A 22226-nucleotide genomic window follows, 5' to 3' on the forward strand; every position below is an offset into this window, starting at 1 on the left:
ACTGTTGCACTGACTGGAGTGGGAATAGTAATTTTTACCGCTCCGCTATCCAACACTTTCCCTACTGTTGCATTGACTGGAGTGGGGAATTTAAGTTTAAATATTTTTAAATAGTTTAATGTTTTACTTAATAAAGGAATATTTTTAACATACATTTTATGTTATTGGTGTATATACAAATATATATATATTTTATTTGTTAAATTTTTATATATTTTAAAAAATATATAAAATAAATTTAAACAAATAGTTTAATATTTGTTTTACAGTGAATATATATATATATATATATATACATATATATACATATATATATATACACACACACATATATATATATTGTAAATAGTATGTATATATCATGAATTTTAATTATTTATGAGATATTATATATATATTTTTCCTATAACTACTGAATTTCAATTGGGTGTGCATTATATTATATTTCAATTGTGTACAGAATATTTGATGAATTATGTACATATCCCATCTAGAAACGTGAAATGTCATAAAGTAAGGCACTGTGCCTTTTATTATATTGTCACAAAGATTGATAAAAACACCACTGTTTGTACAGAAAGAATATGAGAGACAGTAATGAGTTAAGGTGGGCGGATTACTTTTACAAGTATCCGCCCTTTTGTAGTTCAGAAATGCCTTAAGTACCCTCTTAGATGATTAGTAGCGTATCATGTGAGCAAGCCTCTGGCTAGAGGCGAAACGCGTCATGCAGGACTGCTTGGGTGTCAACTTTTAATGGAATAAAACACTGATTTTTGCACAGGATTTGGATCTGGCTTGTTCGTTTTTCCGGTTGGAGCAGTGAAACTGGGATGCTGGCAGCATCGAGCGATACAAGGACTATATATATATATATATATATATATATATATATACTAGCAGCCCGTCCCGACGTTGTCCGGGTATGAATTGCTGCCGGCCAGTAGTATATTGTTTTGTAGGATTTTGTTTTGATAGCATTTCTTATCTGTGACAGGCCTGTGAAACGCTCCGATTCACAGTGCACTGCTGATGCACTTAAGAGTGCGCGTTCAGTAGTGTGTGAACTCGAGTTTCCCTACTTTATTTTTCCTTGCAATATTATATAGCGCGAACTCGACAACATGGCATGAGCACAATTTACATTACAGAAGAACACATTCATTTGTGGTAGGCACGGGGAGACAAAGTGATTTGCCTGGAATCACATGATGTTGAGCTGATGCCGAGATTCGAACGTAGCTCCCCAGCTCTAAAGTTCGCAATTCTAGAACTTGTGGTGGGAGGTGTGTCTAAAGGTGTATGTCGGTGCTGGCCATCAATGAGAGAGACGTGTGCATTTTTCAAATGGGTGGTGAAAAAATATGAGTATGTTGCTAGAGATGTGGGCCGCTGTGCCACCAATGTACTTACCCATTATTCCGCAACTTTCTTTCCGCATACCATCACTCCGCATACTTTCATTACGAAAGTACCATGACTCCGCAATGCCATTATAACGCATGGCATTACATTTTATATGCTTTTACCACGCATACATTTACAACTAAATTCATTGTAAATGCATGAAAGGTAAAAGCATGTTTGTTTGTAATGTTTGGATAAGGTAAGTATGGGTATAGGGGAATATGCTTTGGGGTACTGAGGTATATGTTTTGGGGTGTTTGGGTATTTTAAGGGTTCAGATATAGTTTTGGGTTATGGGGTACAGGGGTAGTTTTAGGGTTTAGGGATAGGTATAGGTTTTGAGGTACAGGGGTATTTTTAGGGTTCAGGGTTAGGTCTAGGTTTTGGGGTATAGGGGTATTTTTAGGGTTCAGGGGTAGGTTTGGGTTTTGGGGTACAGGGGTATTTTAAGGGTTCAGGGCTAGGTTTGGGTTTTGGGGTACAGGGGTATTTTAGGGTTCAGAGGTAGGTTTGGGTTTTGGGGTACAGGGTTATTTTTAGGGCGCAGGGCTAGGTTTGGGTTTTGGGGTACAGCAGTATTTTTTAGGGTTCAGGGGTAGGTTTGGGTTTTGGGGTACAGAGGTATTTTAAGGGTTCAGGGCTAGGTTTGGGTTTAGGGTACTGGGATATTTTAGGGTTCAGTGGTAGGTTTGGGTTTTAAGGTACAGGGGTATATATAGGGTTCAGGGCTAGGTTTGGGTTTGGGGTACAGGGGTATTTTTAGGGTTTAGGGATAGGTTTGGGTTTTGGGGTACAGGGTATATTTATAGGGTTAAGATGGGTTAGTGTTTAAGAGTGTTGGGATATTTTAAGGAGTAAGGGTGGGTTATGATTATGGGGTGCAGGGGTATTTAAAGGGAGCAGGGTGGGATTAGCACACGATATGAGACATGGCATGAAGGGCGAAACGTACCACACGCCCCCAGCGTTTGACACACCCCCAGCACACGCCCACAGCACAACGCAGACACGCCCACAAGGGACTACTTTGCTGGCATGGTTCTTTTACCTTTTAAATGCATATGGTGGGGGTCTGCATAGCCTATGTCCTTCTGCTGCAACTGCCCTTTCCAACGCTGTATTGGGTGTTGTGATTAGTGCTGTGGTTCCTGAGATTACCCGCCTCAAAGGTTTGGGCTCTCTCTTTATTATTTTAGTATGGATTAATTAACTTTTTTTATGTTAAGTTCATTTGTTTTTTTGTTAAAATATATATTAAATCTCTTTTTTTTTAATTAAGTTTATTATTTAATATTTATTATTTTATATGTATATTAAAATATCATATTTTTCACTCCTAATTTATGTCATTGATATATTTGTTTCTGCAATTTGTGTGCTTACCTTTATAAATATAGGATGTCGATATTTTTGACATCGATATTTATGACTTGATCGGGCATGTATTGGGTGTCGATGTTTTGTCAGTGAGCCAAATAGTTCTAATGAGAGCTGAAGTAATATAATAGTTTTCTAACATACAACTAAGATGGTTACTTTTGCATCATTCAAAAGCGCTTCCATATTTTTCAGTTCCACCTTCAATCATATTATCTAGAGGGCACTTCCTGACTTATCATTAAAATTGTTCTTTCTTGACAGTTCACATACTCCAAAGTAAGCCCAGCCTTTAGTTCTGCGCCCTTCCTTGTCATTTTGACTTCAAGAAAAAACATTAGAACCAACAGTTTATCAAGGAAAGAACATTTTACAGTGTTCGCGTCTAAATACATTTGTATTGCAAAGCAAAACGACTAAATATACATTATCTACTGGCGGTCGCCAGTAGATAGTTAGAGTTAGGACCTGTTTTCCCAATAACTTTGGCGCCAGTTGAAGAATCTTCGCAAAATTATCAAAACTTGTGGCCTGCTCCGGTCAACTCCGTCCTAACCCAAAAGTTTTGGGGTGATTTGCCAAATCAGGGGCCGAGAAAAAAGGGGGGTCCCAAAACGTGTTTTCTCCATGTTATTTTCCACAGGAAACTTTAGACACGGCTACAGCCCGAACTGCTGAACGGAATTTCACCAAATTTGTCAAAAAGGTAGCCCTTGTTTCAGAAAGAACTCTTTTTGTTAAGTGGTGTAAATTCGTTCAGTAGTTCCTGAGAAATTAAAAAAAAAGAGGTCAGAAAATTAATTTCCCATAGGAAACTTTAGACATGGCTACAGCTTGAACTGCTGAACGGAATTACACCAAACTTGGCAAAAAGGTAGTTCTTGAATCAGAAAGCGCCATTTCTTAAATGGTGTAAATCCGTCGAGTAGTTGCTGAGAAAATCAAAAATAAAAGTTTTAATATCTAGAGGCGCAGTGGATCCGCGAACCCTCCCGACCATGAGCTTTTGGTTGTCAACACTACAACCCAGGAAGTGTTGGCAGCCATCTTGTGACTTGGTAGAACTGAGCCACAAGTAAACAGGCAAGCAAAGGTAAAAAAAAGAAAAGGGGGCTGGGTAGAAACACCCTGACCCCCTAGGCCTGCTCAGGGGGTCCCACAAGGATCCCCAGGGCCCAAAAATGCTTTACAAAAATAATAAAATCAGCAAGATTCGCGCACCGGGGACCGCCACCCCTGAAGCTTGTTTAAAAAAAAAAGAAGAACCTGTGGGGGGGACTTGAGCCCCCCACACACCCCGGAGACTGCCACCTCCACGGGTCACTAAGTATTTAAATGCGGGGGTCCATAACGGATCCGTGCCCCAGGGACCACCACCTCCCTGGGGCTTTGACAATGTTGGGAGAGGGGCCACGCGCTCCCTCCAGTAGCCCTTGATGACCCTGGAGCCCGCCACCCCCCAGGGCCGGCCCCTGCAGTGTCCCAGGGTGCCCACCCCCAAGACACTCCTGTTTGCAATGACAGAGCGCCCTGTCATTGCTAAGTGCTTTGCTTCATTGAAGCCCGAGCAGGGAAACATTCTCACGCTTCAATGAAGCAAAGCAGATTGCTTTTCCACATGGGGAGCTGCATGTCAGCAGCTCCCATGTGGAAAAGAAATACAGGACGTGGGGAGCCGGTGGGACCATGGGGGAATTGGGGTTCCTCCCACGATCCCCAACAGATAGGGCCTGCCCCAGGGTATGCGGTCCCCGGGGCTAGAAGTGACCCGGGAGGGGGCCATATGGCCCCCATCCGCCCAAAAATTTAAAAACAAATAAAGGCTGGCCCCGGGGGATGGGGTCCCCGGGGCCAATAGAGGCCTCAGGTGAGGGGCCAAGCAGCCCCCGCCCCAAAAAAATTATGTGGCCAATGCCCCAGGGCCCCAAAAACGTAAAACGAAGGGGGGCCACACAGCCCCTCTTCTAAAAAATTTTCTTTTAAAAAACACAGCGATCATGCCGGAGGTCCCGCCCCCTCCCAGCAACACTCTGCAAACGCGCCCGGTGGCGCATTTTAAATTGGGGAATTAATTGCCCTTCAATACTGGGGGTCCCTGGGGGCCAACTAGCCCACCAGGTACCTCCAGTAAGGCCACATGGCTGCGTTGCAGAGAGGTGGTCCAGGCCACGCCCCTTTTTACACCTCTATGCAACGCAGCTCTGTGACGCTTACAGTAGGCACCTGGTGAGCTAGTTGGGTCCCCAGGGACCCTCAGGATTCAAGGGGACTTAATACCCCAACCTAAAACGCACCACAGAGCGCGTTTGCACAGTGGTGAATGGAGGAGGCGGTGCCTGAGGTGACATGTGTGCAAACACGCACTGTGGCGCGTTTTGAGTTGGGGTATTAAGTCCTCTTCAATCCTGGGGGTCCCTGGGGGCCAATTAGCCCACCAGGTACCGCCAGTAAGTGCCACTGCACTGCTTTGCAGAGAGGCGGCCAAGGCCACGCCCCATTTTACACCTCTCAGCAATGCAGCTCTGTGGCACTTACTGGAGGTATCCGGTGGGCTAGTTGGACCCCAGGAACCCTCAGGATTTAAAGGGACTTAATCCCCCAACTTAAGACGCGCCACAGGGCACATTTGCACAGGGGTTTTAAAAGGGGGCAGGACCTGAGGCGACATGTGTGCAAACACGCCCTCTGGCTCTTTTTAAGTTGGGCAATTAATTCCCCTTCAATCCTGAGGGCCCCTGGGGGCCAACTCACCCACTAGGTACCTCCAGTACGCGCCACAGACTTGGGTTGCAGAGAGGTGGTCCAGGCCACGCCCCTTTTTACACCTTCTGCAATGCAGCTCTGTGATGCTTACTGGAGGTACTCGGTGGGCTAGTTGGATCCCAAGGACCCTCAGGATTCAAGGGGACTTAACCCCCTGACTTACAACACGTTAGGGGGTGCGTTTGCAGAGTGGTGGAGAAAGGGGGCATGGCCTTTGTCTACCTCTCACCAATCCCACGGCGTGAAGCTTACTGGAGGTAAAAGGTTGGCTAGTTGGCCCCTAAATGACCCCCAGTAGTGAAGGGGACTTCAATCTCCATTCAAAAGCGTGCCAGGGAACGGGTTTGTAGAGTGGTGGGCAAAGTGGGAGTGGCCTGGTATGAGTACTTACCAATGCTGCTGTGTGGGACTGACTGGAGGTAATAGTTTGGGAAGTTGGCCCCTAAGAATGTCCTTGGGGGCCAACTACCCCTCTTGTTACCTCCAGTAAGTCCCACACATTGGGATTGCTAAGACGTCTTCAGAGGCTATGGCCCCCTTTCTCTATCACTCTGCAAGCGTGCCTCGTGGGAGACTACGGAATGGGGGATGAAGTCCAATTTAGCCCTGAGGGAGTTTGGGGGCCAAGAATCCCTCCTGGTACCTCCTGTAAGTCCTACGCATCGGAATTCCTGAGCGTTGGTTTGATGCCCGGCACTCTTTCTCCACCACTCTGCAAACGCGACTACTAGTTAAAGTAGCATATTGATGCACCTCTGAATTAGAGGTAGTTTTAATTCCCCTGCCCTATTATGTACTAGGGTCTTACAGAGGAGGTCATGCTAATCACAGGGGTTCCCCAACGCATAGTGTTCCCTAGTGTATGTAGGTATTTTCACTGTATTCTAAGTGTCTTTTAGCATAGTACTGGCTCTAGGCCTGGTTAGTCAGAGTCAGTTACCACCAGTACCCATCTGAAAAAGTTGTGGGCACACGATGATTTTGCAACAAGGCCTCTTTCTGCTCCTCTGTTGGTTCTTTCTGCACATGTCTTGCTTCTTCTTGCACTTTTCTACGTCTTTTTGGACTTCTGTTGCTTCTTTCTGCATTTCTTTTGCTTCTTGCTGTGTGTTTTTTCTTCTTTCTTCACATGGCCTACCTCTGTAGGCATAGTTACTAACTAGCATTTAAAAAATCTTAGAGATTCACTTAAAAAAACCATAGGTTTTAGGCACTTTATAGCTAGAAATTAGCATTTAAAAAACCTTTGAAATTCTCTGAAAAAACCATAGGTTTCAGGCATGTTATAGTTATAAATGGGCATTTAAAAAAACCTTTGAAATTCACTGAAGAAAACATAGGTTTCAGGTACATTATAGTTAGAAATTAGCATTTAAAAAACCTTAGACATTCACTAAAAAAACACAGGTTTCAGGGACGTTATAGTTAGTTGGACATTTCACTCGTACAAAACCAGAGAAACTATTACTCGCACCCCCACATGCACTGCTGATGACGTCACATAATATATCACTCATGACATGGTCAGTGACATCGCTGATGACATCACTGATGACATCTCAAATGACATCACTGATGACATCATCCATGTGATAATTTCATGCATCTTCCCACACCCTAATATAACTTTTGATACACCCACTATAAAATACAGACTTCCACTTTCAAAACTATAGACACTCCAACACCAATAACTACATACCCACCCACTGTTTCTTAGGTCTACACACAGATCCACTCACTCACCCGTACAGTCACACATACTTACGGTCACTCAGTACAGGGTAATCCTTTGCACTCATACACCTATATCGACACTCACACACCACCACTCATCCATAGAGGTACTCACACACCTAGTCAGTCATGCAAATATTTACTCACACTCCCATTTACTCACCTATACAGTTATACACACACCAACTCACTTACTCATACAAATACTAGCACATTCTCATGCTCTTATACAATCACTAATACAAGCACACACTCATCCTTACAGCCACTCTCACTTATATACTGCCTTTCACATATGTAGTTACTCACACATGTACCACTGAGATATATGTTCACTCACTAACATACCCATATACACACTCACCCACCCATACAGTCCATCACAGATGCACTCTTGAAACTATGCACCCAATGAATCACCCACTCGAACATCTATGCACAGAGTCACACACACAGCACCCACACAAACACTCAGGCACCCATACAGATACTCATAAAACCAATCAATAACTCATATAGACACTCATGTAGCTATTCACAAACCCATGCAGCCACTTATACACCAACAGACAGACGGTTACAGACGTTCACACAGTTTTGTCACTAACCCATGCATTCAGTAAGATACATTTAATCACTCACTTATAGACTCAGTCACGCACCTACTAAATCATCCATTCATATACTTATACACCCACTCATTCTTCAATACGCCTTTTCCTATACATATTAAACATATTTAAACTTTACAGAAACACACAGTCACTGGATGATGTCATCAGTGATGTCATTTGAGATTTCATCAGTGACGTCATCAGTAATATCACTGACCATGTCATGAGTGATGTAATATGTGACATCAGCAGTGCATTGTGAGGGCGGAAGTTATAGTTAGCTGAACTAACTATAACAGGGGAATTTCTATGGTTTTGTACCAGTGTAATGTCCAACTAACTATAACGCCCCTGAAACCTATCGTTTTTTCAGTGGATATATATATATATATATATATGAGAAAAGAAGCTGTTTTTGACATCGGATACATTCAGCATAAGCAAGCAGGGCCTAATAACCCTAAACAAAATTCATAATTGCCTTCTCATCCCACTCTTACCGCTGGGCTTTCGATGCTAAATTGCAGCCTCGAAGCTGATGCTATCTCCAGCTGAGAATACTAATGCTCCATCGCCGCTTCCGGTTAGCATCCTTCTCAGGTGTTCTACTAAGAAACAGGCTAATGTCTTTATTTAGGCCTTGGACGGCCTTGCAGCAATCTTTCTGCTGTGAACTGTGCCACCGCCATGGCAGCTCCTTTTACAGCCCTGAAGTTTGCCAAGCGGGCACCATGTTTAATGAGTCTGCTCAGCAAAACTTTTTTGTTCAGAGAAAATAAACTCTGAAAGCTGGAGTTTGTTTTTGCTGAACAAAAAGTAAATGTCATGATTCACAGGGAACTCATTTGGCTGTGAGTGAGGGTCATTTAATATTTTCCCTGCCCATTTCAGCCATGCCTCACAAGGAGGACATGGGCACGGAAAATTAATGACAGTCGTGCTGCCATCAAAAGGCCGGGATGATTGCCACTGTGACCCAACGGTCTGTGACCTTGTGTCAAAGTTTACCACTGGCGCAGGGGTGTAGCACCCACTGGCTGCTCCTCCGCAAAGGCGGAGGGGCATCGCCCACTGCTATTTAAGCAGTGAATAAAATTAAAATAAAATGATAATAATGAGACATTATGATTTCATTTTGCTATGGGGTACTCAGAGCCAGGTGGGGGCGGTGCTTGGTTGCATGACGCCAAGCATAGTGAGGAGTGGTTTGCATTCCACTACGTGCACAAGACAGTTTGCCATACCATCATGCGCAATTGGCATTTTCTCCATTGGGCTGTGTTGCACAGCCCAGTGGAGAACATGCCCAGACTCCCCTGAGCATCCGAACAGGATGCTCAGACCAATCAGGACACTGCTTCTGCAGCGTTGTGATTGGCTGGTAGAAATAGAAAGCCTGAATGCTTCCGGTACTGTAGCAGACCTCAAGAGGAAGGAGGAAAGGCGGCAGCAATGCGGTGCTGCAGCGCTGCAGCGAAGGGAAAGGTACCTTTATTTTTTTTTTCAATCCATTTCCAAACACTACACCCATTCCGAGGCAGCCACCACTGGTAGCACCCCCCCTAATAAATGTATTTTCTCGTAAATAGTTGGGTACAGGTGCTTTCAGTCGAGTATGGTGAGGTGCCTGGCGGATTTTGACAGGAATTTACACATAAACACAGACAAAAACACACTCTCCCTCCCCCTTCACTTTGAAAGTTTTTCCTTTACACTGCCCCTTTAGCTCTTCTCGCATATCCTGCTTGTCGTATAATGTTTATTACCATTACATGCCAGCATGATTGTTCAAACATCAGACGCTCACCCCCCTCAATATTACTGTACAAGCTATGCCCCTGCACTGGTGGAACCAGTGGAAGCTCCCTGAACTGTAACCCTGCAGGTTCCATAAAGCCTAAGATATCGTGGAAATCCCAGGTTTGATGGGGATATTGGACCGCCGTTTATAGTGTTCTTCCTGCTCCACCAAACCTTAAATAAGGCCCTGACTGTAAGATGTCATGTTTTATGATCACTATTCTCTAATAACTTGGCAAGTTCTGACAACTGAAGCACTAGATGAGGGGTTCTATTAATGTAAACAGCATGGGCTCAATGTGCAGGAAATATGTTTAAAAAAGGGCTTCCTTTTACACAAATACGTTTTAAAGGTGTTCCTTTAGGCAGGTAGATAAAATGCCTGTGGGGTGTCTTTAAATAGATGAGATTAACCATACACAAATTAACACCATGCGCACTAGCGGAATTCCGCTCGCACGCTGGCATTTGCGAAAACGCACTTTACATGACGAGCTGGGCTCGTCATCAGCGTGCGAGGAGGCTACGCCATGACGAGCCCAGCTCGTCATGAGCGTCGAAGGGGTTAAATGTATAACTTCAAAAGACATACATTACTTTCAAACTACATTCAGAAAAAAGACCAATATATCCACGCTGTGAGATACTTTATTAGTCTTGTCAAGGTCAGATTGTGACTAAAAATAGGCTGTTTTGGGAAGGCCAAAAATTATAAACAACAAGGTCAAATAATGTAATGTTATAGCTGGAGAAGGTATATAGCACTAAAGAAGTGGTAAGGAATCTCAACTTGGTGAACCCAAGGAAAGCTTTCTGTAAAACACTATACACTTATCCTACTCCGAACATGTAAATGGGGAAAACATATTACTGAAAAGATAAAGCAGACTTTATCAACAAGTATTGTTCTTAGACACATGAAATCTGCATTTTCTTTCATTTACTATACCTATCTGATTGAAGAGGAAGCAACAATTTCATTTGGGAAGGAATGGAATATGAACTGCATAACAGCTTTATATGTAAGTCTCATGCATTTTCCAGGCGAAGTTCGTCCAGCAACATAAACATTGCACATTTACAAGGAACGTGCACAATTATAGGGTACAGATCGTATAAAGATGTCTTAATTGATCCTGTTGCCCACATCTTCGTTTTGTTTCCACAACCTTTTGATTTTGTCTCAACCTCAGAAGAGAGATCACAGGGGATTCAGGGAAACCACGGACCTAAGAACTGTACCTGATAAATCCTGGTGTGATGCGAAGAAACTTGTTGCATGTTGTACTGTCAACCCTTCAGTGTTCTCAATCTGTTCTTTGTTTCATTATGGTAGGTCTGGTCCCTGGTATATCCTTTATCTCTTCTGGTAATTGAGGCTACAACCTTTTCCTTTCCAGGTAGGACCATAGTCAGACTGTAGTATATGGGTAAAGGAAGGAAACTCTTTTGACATGTGTACAACTCATTGTGTATATACTTAGTGCACTTGTATTGTTGTTACAGCTCTCCCTCCCCGCTGTCCCCTTCCTTTCCCTCCCTCGCTCGACTGCCTTGGTGCTCTGTATGCTTTTAGCTAGACACCGGGGACGTCGGGAGGTGGAACCCATTTATCTTCAGCACAATTCCGAAGACAGGAGCGACTGAGCCTGACAAATTTAGGTGGAATTCACACTAGGGTCGCGAATCCTGCCGAAATTATAAAAAACAATGAAGCTTACGCCACCTCCTCTGGGTTTTTTGTTTCAATAAAACCTGTGTGGGGGGCTCGAGCCCCCCCCCACATGCCCGTGGGACTACCACCTCCCTGGGGCACTAAAAATTTTAATTTGGGGGTCTGTTACTAACCCCCAAGCCCCAGGGACCACCACTTCCCCGGGGCTTTCCACACATTGGGAGGGAGGCCGCGTAGCCCCCCACCTGTAGCTCTTCATGGCCCTGGGGACCGCTACTCCCCAGGGCTGGCTCCTGCAGTGTCCCGGGGTGCTCACCCCGGGAAACTGCTGTTCTATGTCAGGGCGGGGGCCGTGCAGCTCCTACATTGTCATAGCAAAGACTGGTTTGGATTTTGTAAGCGAGAGCAGGTTTCCTGCTCTCGCTTACAAAATCCAAACCAGATTGCTTTTCCACAAGGGGAGCTGCATGTTAGTAGCTCCCTGTGTGGAAAAGCAATGCTGGCTCCCGCAGGAGGTGGGAAGCCGGCAGGACCGTGGGGGAATTGGGGCTCCCCGACGATCCCCAATGGAAATGGGCAGCCCCGGGGATGGGGTCCCAGGGGCCGGAAGTGACCCGGGAGGGGGGCCACGTGGCCTCCTCCCCTGTGAATATAATTTTTTTTTTTTAAACAGAGTGGCCAGGTCCGGGGGTTGGGTTCCCCAGGTCGAGAAGTGGCCCGGGAGGGTTGCCACACAGTCCCCCTCCCCTAAAAAAAATATTTTTTTAAATTCAAAAAGTAAAAGCCGGCCCAGGGGATGGAGTCTCCGTGCCATAAATGGCCTGGGGAGGGGGGGCCACGCCGCCCACTCCAAATATTAAAAATAAATAAATACTGCCCATGCCCTGAGGGATAGGGCCCCCGGGGCTGAAAATGGCTTGGGAAGGGAGCCAGGTGGCTCCCTTCCATTTTTTGAAAATAAAAAATAAAAATAACAAAATAGGGCTCAGGCCCTGGGGGATGGGGTACCCAGGGCCCAAAAAATAGGAAAGGAAGGGGGCCACACAGCCCCCTTCTAAAAACAAATTTTTTAAAGCCGGCATCGCGCCGGAGGCCCCGCCCCATCCCAGCAACACTATGCAATGCAGCTCTTTGGCGCTTACTGGAGGTAGCTAGTGGGCTAGTTGGCCCCCAGGGCCCATCAGGACTCAAGGGGACTTAATCCCTCATTTTACAAAGCACCAGTGGGTGCGTTTGCACAGTGGTGAAGGGAGGGGGCGTGGCCTAATGTGACAAGTGTCAAACACGCCCTGTGGTTTGTTTTAAGTTGGGGGATTAAGTCCCCTTGAATCATGAGGGCCCCTGGGGGCCCACTAGACCACCAGGTACATCCAGTAAGCGCCACAGAGTTGCGTTATAGAGAGGTGTAAAAAGGGGAGTGGCCTCGGACCACCTATCTGCAAATGCAACTCTGTGGTGCTTACTGGAGGTACCTGGTGGGCTAGTTGGCCCCATGGACCCTCAGGATTCAAGGGGAATTAACCCTCCAACTTAAAACCTGCCGGGGGCACATTTGCACATTGATGAAGGGAGGGGGCGGTGCCTGATGTGACATGTGTGTACTTATCCAATCAGTCTAGCCGTCGCCCTGTCACTACCCATGCACTCCTCCAATCACCCAGGGGGCACCATGTACTTATCCAATCACACCGCCAAAACCCAAGCACTTATAAATTCCCCATGCACTCACCTTGCAGTACTCTAATCATCCAATCAGTACCCATGTACTCATGCAATGACCCAGGCACTAACACATGCACTAATACATTCCCCTGAACACTACCCATGCAGTCCAGCCATCACCCTGTCAGTACCCATGCACTCCTTCAATCACCCAGCCAGCACCATGTACTTATCCAATCTCTTCACCAAAACCCAAGCACTTATAAATTCACCATGCACTCTCCTTGCAGTACTTTAATCTTCCAGTCAGTACCCTTGCACTCATGGAATGGCCCAGACACTAACACATGCACTGCTACAATCCCCTGAACACTTCCCATGCAGACCTCTAACCACCTACACACTACTGAGTCACTCCTCCAATTACCCAGGTAATACCCATGCACTCCATAAACCCCCCTGTCACTACCTATGCACTCCCCCATTCACCTAGCCAACACTATGTACTTATCCAATCACTCTACCAAAACCCAAGCACTTATAAATTCACCATGCACTCTCCTTGCAGTACTCTAATCATCCAATCAGTACCCATGTACTCATGCAATTACCCAGACACTAACAGATGCACTACTTCAATCCCCTGAGCACTACTGATGCAGTTCAGCTATCTCCTTGTCACTACCCATGCACTCCTCCAATCACCCAGCCAACCCCATGTACTTATCCAATCACTCCACCAAAACCCAAACACTTATAAATTCACCATGCACTCTCCTTGCAGTACTCTAATCATCCAGTCACTACCCATGTACCAATGCAATGACCCAGGCACCAACACATACATACGAGTTATAGTTTGCTCAGCTAACTGTCACGGCCAAATTTCTCTGGTTTTGCACGAGTTAAATGACCAACTAATTATAACGTCCCTGAAACCTGTCCTTTTTTTCAGTAAATATATGTATGTGTGTGTGTGTGTGTGTGTGTGTGTATATATATATATATATATATATATATATATATATGATCTCACAAATTGTCCTGTCGCAGCGGGAGCACTGGTCAGTTGGTGCCAGCGATGGGACCCGGGCAGTGTCCCAAATTCATTCGATACCAAAGAAGAAATCGCTGCACACTCCTTGATGCTTTAGCAGTTACTTTATTTTCCAAACGTGAAAAACACCCGTTTCACGTTTGGAAAATAAAGTAACTGCTAAAGCATCCAGGAGTGTGCAGCGATTTCTTCTTTGGTATTGAATATATATATATATATATATATATATATATATATATATATATATATATATCCACACAGGTTTCGAAAACAATGCAGCAGGCTCAATCCCACCGCGGCACCGCCAAGAAACAGGAGACCCAGGTTTCAGTGAGTAATTATTTATTTTCTGCAACGGACAGCATAACGTTTCGGCCTCCCAGAGGCCTTGGTCACATGGCGCCATAGAGGGCGGCGGCAGAAATTTAAAGTGCAAGTGCGAATAAATTAACCAATTACAGTGGGTGTCAGTTTAAAGCACAAGGAACATAGTAAACATACTACACTTTTTAACCCTTGATTTTCTATGTGCTTCCTAAACAGAAGAAACAGTATTGGGATCAATCCCTCTAAACATGCTGTTGCACATGAATCAACTAAATGAATTAGGTTGCATAATGCTGGTAATCCGATGTGTCCTGTCCTCATGGTTACACATAGTTTTGGGATAAATCCCTAACCATAACATTTTCTATCTCCATATAAATCAATAAATATAACATTTTTGGGAACCTGATTCAGGGTCACAATAGTTAGCATTGATAATTAAATTGTGCATTGTTATACACGACACCATGGAAATGATAGGTATTTTACTATAAATAATTATATACATATATACAAAATCCCATAAAAATGCTAGGCATATGTTAAAAGATAACCTAAAATCCAGTTCTCTATATACAAGAAAAATGAATAAGCATCACTATTGCAACCTCAATTGATTCGCCAATGCATATATAATATAACTATGTGCAAATTCGCAAATACATATCCTGTATCGTGACACCCTACTGGATGAATAAGTGAAAAAAATAGTGATAAAGTGCTTGATAGTGTATGTAATGGATGGTAGGGATATGTGATCAATGAAAATCATCACTTTTGAACGAAACACACCCACCAATACCTGATTACATGATTTCTGAAGAAAAACCCATTTTTTTGTATATTTTCTGTTTAAAAGAAACTTTTTTTTAAGGTTGACATCAATTTGTGTTGCGTGGACGAGATGTTATACAGACTGGTCCCAGTCTGACAGCCTAACACAACTGATGGCAAGTTCCACAAAACAGTAGGGAATCTACCCTTGTATGTACTACCTCTGCCAGAAAATAAATAAAAATTAAAAAAAAGGGAATCTACTGCACAACTATGAGTAAAAGTACAAACTTACAACAAACAGTTGGTATTACAGCAGGTTGCATCCATTGTGTGAGTAAGTTGGCATTTACAAAATAATAATACAAACACAGGCTACCATGGCATGTTTTAGGGATAATGTTTACCTCAGAGACAGGTGTAGAAGTCTTCCGAAGCATTAAGCCCATGTGGTGCCTTACTGTCCAACATAAGAATGTATCTGGTTTCTAATTTCCTAAGTGCAGCTTCTCTGTCACCTCCCCTTCTAAGGGGTGCTATTGAGTCAATGGCAAAGTACTTCAACAGAGTACTATTGCTGTCGTGATACTCCTTGTAGTGTCTAGCCACTGGATATGCTGAGTCGTTAGAATTAATAGCCCTCAGGTGTTGGAGGACCCGTTTGTGGACTTGCAGCTTTGAGCTGCCCACATATCTCAAGCCACACGTGCACTCCAACACGTATACTGCAAATTCACTCTTGCAGGTTAGTTTTTTGTTTATCTTGCATGGGACCTCTGAGAAAGGGGTAAGATATTCTGTTCTGTTAACCCCATGGGAACATGCCTTGCAAGTAGAGCACTTCCTAAAGCCTCTTCTGCCCGCCAGCCAATCTTTAGTTGTTTCTAGTTCTGGGCTAGATTTCACCAAAACATCCTGTAAGGAGTAGGCCCTTCTATAAGTGATAGCTGGTTTTCTTGGCATGGATTCTCCAATGACTGGATCACATCTCACTAGATCCCAGTATTTGTTAACGATCTTTCTGAGTGCCCCATGCTGGCTATTGAACGACCATATCAATCTAACAGGTTGCTGCATAGGTGTGTCAGTTGGAGCTTGGGATTTTTTATGAAGTAAGGCCATTTCACGCGGGAGAGCATTGGCTTTGCGTATTGCGGCCGCCACTATATTTTCACTGTACCCTCGGGCCAGAAACCTAAGTTTGCTGGCCTGCTGTGCTGCACTGCATTGGGACTCAGAACTGCAGACCCTTCTAATCCTGAGCATCTCCCCGTAAGGGATGCTCCTGATTAAATAAGGAGGATGGTGACTCTGGGCGTGCAGTCCTGTGTTCCCCGCCGTGGGCTTCCTAAACAATGCTGTTTCCAGATGGCCATTGATGATTTCAATTGAAACATCCAGGAAAGTTGCATGATGTGCACTGATGTTGGAAGTGAATGCCAAGTTGTAGTTGTTGATGTTTAACTGGGTAATGAAATGCTCTGCCTGTGTGAGAGTACCATGCCAGATCATAAAAACATCGTCGATGTATCTATACCACCGAACGATGTGGTCTCTGCACATAGCAGAGTGTTCACCAAAGAGGACCTGTCTCTCCCAGTGTCCCATATGAATACAGGCATAACTAGGAGAGAAACAGGCCCCCATGGCTACTCCCCTGACCTGTTGGTAATGTTGTTTGTTAAACATAAAGAAGTTGTTGTTCAGGCAGAAGCTGATCATAGACAGTAACATCTTGTTGTGTTCTACAAATTCAATCAAACGTTGACCCAAGTAGTATGCAGCAGCCCTCAACCCATCCACATGTACAATACTCGTATACAACGCCGTAACGTCAAGAGTAATTAACAAAAATTCTGGATCCCATTGTAGTTCATTGATTTTCCTCAAAAAATCACTGGAATCCTGGATGTAAGAGGGCAACCCACACACGAATTCCTGCAGGAACGAATCCACATAAACAGTAGTTTTTTCCAAAAGCCCCCCGCATGCAGAGATGATGGGCCTGCCAGGGGGTTTATTAGGGTTTTTGTGGACCTTGGGGATCAGATATAAGACGGGCATAATGGGATGCTCATTTTTGGGATATTTCAGTTCGTCCATGCTGATGAGGCCCGATGATCTCCACCACATCAACATGGAATAGAAAGTTGTTTGGGATTTCTTGACTGCTGCCACATCACAATGTCTGTAGCATGAGGCGTCGTTCAATTGTAATAACGCCTCCTCCAAATAAAGATCTCTTGCCCATAGGACAATGTTGCCCCCCTTATCAGAATGACGTACAATGACATTCCCACATTTCTGTATTTTGGCCACCAAATCAGTATATTTACGATTGTGCCTGTGTTTGTACTTGTTGTTCTTAAGTGTTTGTTCATATAGGCCCTTAATATCCTTGACAGCTGCCTCTTGATAAATGTCAATATTATCATACAACATATGTGGTGTATATGTTGAACGTGGTTTAAAGTTCGTGAGGCCACCATATATATGTGTGTGTGTGTGTGTGTAACCATTTGTGAGCTGTCTGCCAGCAATGTAATGGATCCAAATATGAGTGCTGAGTGACTTCATGTGGCTTCGCTTCTTTTGGGGCCAACCTGCTCGTGTTGGATTTAATTACGGCTGGGGCCCAGCCGTGGAGAGTTGCCCACCGCTTAAAAGTGGATCCTTGCAGGCTCTAAGAGGTTGCCTGCAGTCATGGAATGAAGGAGTGCAGCGCCAGTGCAGGATGGCGCTGTCTCGTGGCACGTTGTCATTGCTGGAAAACAGGGCAGACAGAGCACCCTGTGCAGTGCTTTTCTACTTGGAATTTTAAGCATGTTCGAATTGAAGAGACTGGAAGCTGCCCCACTGGGGGAAGAAGGTATGAGCACTACGAAGCCCAGAAAGCTTTGTGAATGGACACGCCCACTGGGGCAGGTGTTTGAAATCTTAACGAAAGTGTGAAATAAAAAACTGCTCCCAAACCCTTTTTGAATTATTGCCTCTGAGGAAAGGATGAGATTCCTGAAACGCCTCAGGCAGATATTAACGCTAAAGACTGCATTTGCGAGCTGTCTGCTAGCAATGAAATGGACTTCATGTGGCTTCGCTTCTTTTGGGGCCAACCTGCTCGTGTTGGAAATCTATATATATCTATATATATATATATATATATATATATATATATCCACACAGAAAAAGGTTACCCTTGTGAAGCTGCCTCGCTGAAGGTTTAACGTAATCAGATGGTGGAATCTGTGCACGGCTTTCGGCTGGCACCAAATCTCTTCGTGATGGCCTTACGCGTTTCGGGCTTTGCCGCCCTTGTTCACAAGCCAGAAAAGCACACACGACACTTTAGCAGTTCACCTGTTTTTAATAGTAATCCAGTCACATGCCCCCTGTGGGCGTGTTCAGTATGCTCAGGATTCTGGTAAAGGTAGTTCCGCAGTTTTAACCCCAGTGGGCGTGCCGTCAAATGTGCTCACAGTGTTCAAAAATATTAAAATATACCAAGTGGCACGATTCAAATGTCTGCTTTAGGCGTGCTCAGCATTAGAAATCACACCACAGCCACAGCCACAGCAAAGCCCGAAACGCGTAAGGCCATCACGAAGAGATTTGGTGCCAGCCGAAAGCCGTGCACAGACTCCACCATCTGATTACGTTAAACCTTCAGCGAGGCAGCTTCACAAGGGTAACCTTTTTCTGTGTGGATATATATATATATATATATATATATATATATATATATATATATATATATATATATATATATATATATATATATATATATATATATATATATATATATATATATATATATATATATGTGTGTGGGTGTGGGTGTGTCTGTAACCATATATATATATATAGATGTATATATAAAACCAAAAACCTCTGCTCCTCTTCAGGAAAAGAGCACGCCCTCGAGGGCTATTAGGGTAAAGGCTTCTTTATTCAAGTATGCCTCCTTCAACCCAGCAAAGAGTGACGCGTCTCGCCTGTCACAGCAGGCTTTCTCAGTCTAGTGAGCGCCATTTTGATGGTGGCATTTATACTACAACATAATCATAGACATAAAAGAGTTTCCTTCTTAACCACAATTAGTTAAATGCTTAAAATATGGTGTTCAATTATCTAAAAATTCATTTCATTGAAAGTCGATACAATGTGGCTATTAACATCATAAATGATCAAACCTATCAGAATGCCTCAACAATTATCAGTATGCGCTCAATGCTGGAAACACCACTAAAGTACAACAAATACAATGTGAATGAACACCAACATAATAAAAAACGCCTTCATGCATTAAATAGCTGAAAAACGAGGCCGTATTTGTTCAACCACAGAGCTGGTCGCATAGTTGGCCTTCATATTACATATGCCTCGTGCTGCATTAAATAACTGGCAGGGGAGACATGCTGACAATGAAACATATGATTTTATCGCAAGTAAGCCCCAGGTGAAATTAATTGTTAGGTCACGTTAGAGTTCTATAACTGAGCTAGGCTTGATATAGCTCACAGCGCGGGCGGGGTTGCTCATACACCTCTCACCCGCCTTACGGTGTAGTGCTGCTCCTCAGGTTTCCACATGGATTATAAAAGCCACGGTGAGAGTCAACTGGTATATATATATACATATATATACATATATATTGCGCCCCACACTCCTTGAAATAAATGCCTGCAAGCATTGAGTAGCGTGTGCGACTTCACCTCCTTTCACAAGAAGAAAGCCCTTATAAACATTTTAAGCGATTGGGTCCGATTGCAGGAGTACGCACCACCAGTGAGAGCGCCACGTTTCCCCACCACGGACCGACAAAGAATATTCGGTCAAACGAACTTCTGGGGATAATGGCTGCCGCCAGACACCGGAGCCTGGTATGGGCCCAAATGCAGTTTATGGTACTGTCCAACTGCAAGGAACTACGCGACTGGTAACCAAATCTCTCAGCAAGACAGTGATTGATGTGGCAAACAATTATCATCAGGCCGTTGGGAGCACTGAATACGTGGACTACAAGAACCATCATGCCGCACCAAATTAACAACTTGGTTGTCCACTAGAGGGCCGGATTTGCTCAAAAACAGACCGCCAGTGGCCCACGAACAGTGCTCGCTCATCGGGGACTAAACCTCTGAAGAAGTTTGCAGAGACAAACGAAACGCGTCAGGTGCTCCCCACACTCCTTGAAATAAATGCCTGCAAGCATTGTGTAGCGTGTGCGACTTCACCTCCTTTCACAAGAAGAAAGCCCTTAAAAACATTTCAAGCAATTGGGTCCGATCGCAGGAGTATGCACCACCAGTGAGAACGCCACGTTTCCCCGCCACGGACCGACAAAGAATACTCGGTCAAACGAACTTTGGGGATAATGGCTGCCGCCAGACACCGGAGCCTGGTATGGGTCCAAATGCAGTTTATGGTACTGTCCAACTGCAAGGAACTACGCGACTGGGAACCAAATCTCTCAGCAAGACAGTGATTGATGTGGCAAACAATTATCATCTGGCCGTTGGGAGCACTGAATACGTGGACTACAAGAACCATCATGCCGCACCAAATTAACAACTTGGTTGTCCACTAGAGGGCCGGATTTGCTCAACAACAGACCGCCAGTGGCCCACGAACAGTGCTCACTCATCGGGGACTAAACCTCTGAAGAAGTTTGCAGAGACAAACGAAACGCGTCAGGTGCGCCCCACACTCCTTGAAATAAATGCCTGCAAGCATTGTGTAGCGTGTGCGACTTCACCTCCTTTCACAAGAAGAAAGCCCTTAAAAACATTTTAAGCAATTTGGTCCGATCGCAGGAGTATGCACCACCAGTGAGAACGCCACGTTTCCCCGCCACGGACCGCCAAAGAATACTCGGTCAAACAAACTTTGTGGATAATGGCTGCCGCCAGACACCGGAGCCTGGTATGGGTCCAAATGCAGTTTATGGTACTGTCCAACTGCAAGGAACTACGCGACTGGGAACCAAATCTCTCAGCAAGACAGTGATTGATGTGGCAAACAATTATCATCAGGCCGTTGGGAGCACTGAATACGTGGACTACGAGAACCATCATGCCGCACAAATTAACAACTTAGTTGTCCACTAGAGGGCCGGACTTGCTCAAAAACAGACCGCCAGTGGCCCACGAACAATGCTGACTCATCGGGGACTAAACCTCTGAAGAAGTTTGCAGAGACAAACGAAACGCGTCAGGTGCGCCCCACACTCCTTGAAATAAATGCCTGCAAGCATTGTGTAGCGTGTGCGACTTCACCTCCTTTCACAAGAAGAAAGCCCTTATAAACATTTTAAGCGATTGGGTCAGATCGCAGGAGTACGCACCACCAGTGAGAGCGCCACGTTTCCCCACCACGGACCGACAAAGAATACTCGGTCAAACGAACTTCTGGGGATAATGGCTGCCGCCAGACACCGGAGCCTGGTATGGGTCCAAATGCAGTTTATGGTACTGTCCAACTGCAAGGAACTACGCGACTGGGAACCAAATCTCTCAGCAAGACAGTGATTGATGTGGCAAACAATTATCATCAGGCCGTTGGGAGCACTGAATACGTGGACTACGAGAACCATCATGCCGCACCAAATTAACAACTTGGTTGTCCACTAGAGGGCTGGACTTGCTCAAAAACAGACCGCCAGTGGCCCACGAACAGTGCTCACTCATCGGGGACTAAACCTCTGAAGAAGTTTGCAGAGACAAACGAAACGCGTCAGGTGCGCCCCACACTCCTTGAAATAAATGCCTGCAAGCATTGTGTAGCGTGTGCGACTTCACCTCCTTTCACAAGAAGAAAGCCCTTAAAAACATTTTAAGCAATTTTGTCCGATCGCAGGAGTATGCACCACCAGTGAGAACGCCACGTTTCCCCGCCACGGACCGACAAAGAATACTCGGTAAAACGAACTTTGGGAATAATGGCTGCCGCCAGAAAACCAGAGCCTAGTATGGGTCCAAATGCAATTTATTGTACTGTCCAACTGCAAGAAACTACGCGACTGGGAACCAAATCT

The sequence above is a fragment of the Lissotriton vulgaris genome, chromosome 3_1, assembly GCF_964263255.1.
Source record: "Lissotriton vulgaris chromosome 3_1, aLisVul1.2, whole genome shotgun sequence".
Classification (NCBI taxonomy): domain Eukaryota; kingdom Metazoa; phylum Chordata; class Amphibia; order Caudata; family Salamandridae; genus Lissotriton; species Lissotriton vulgaris.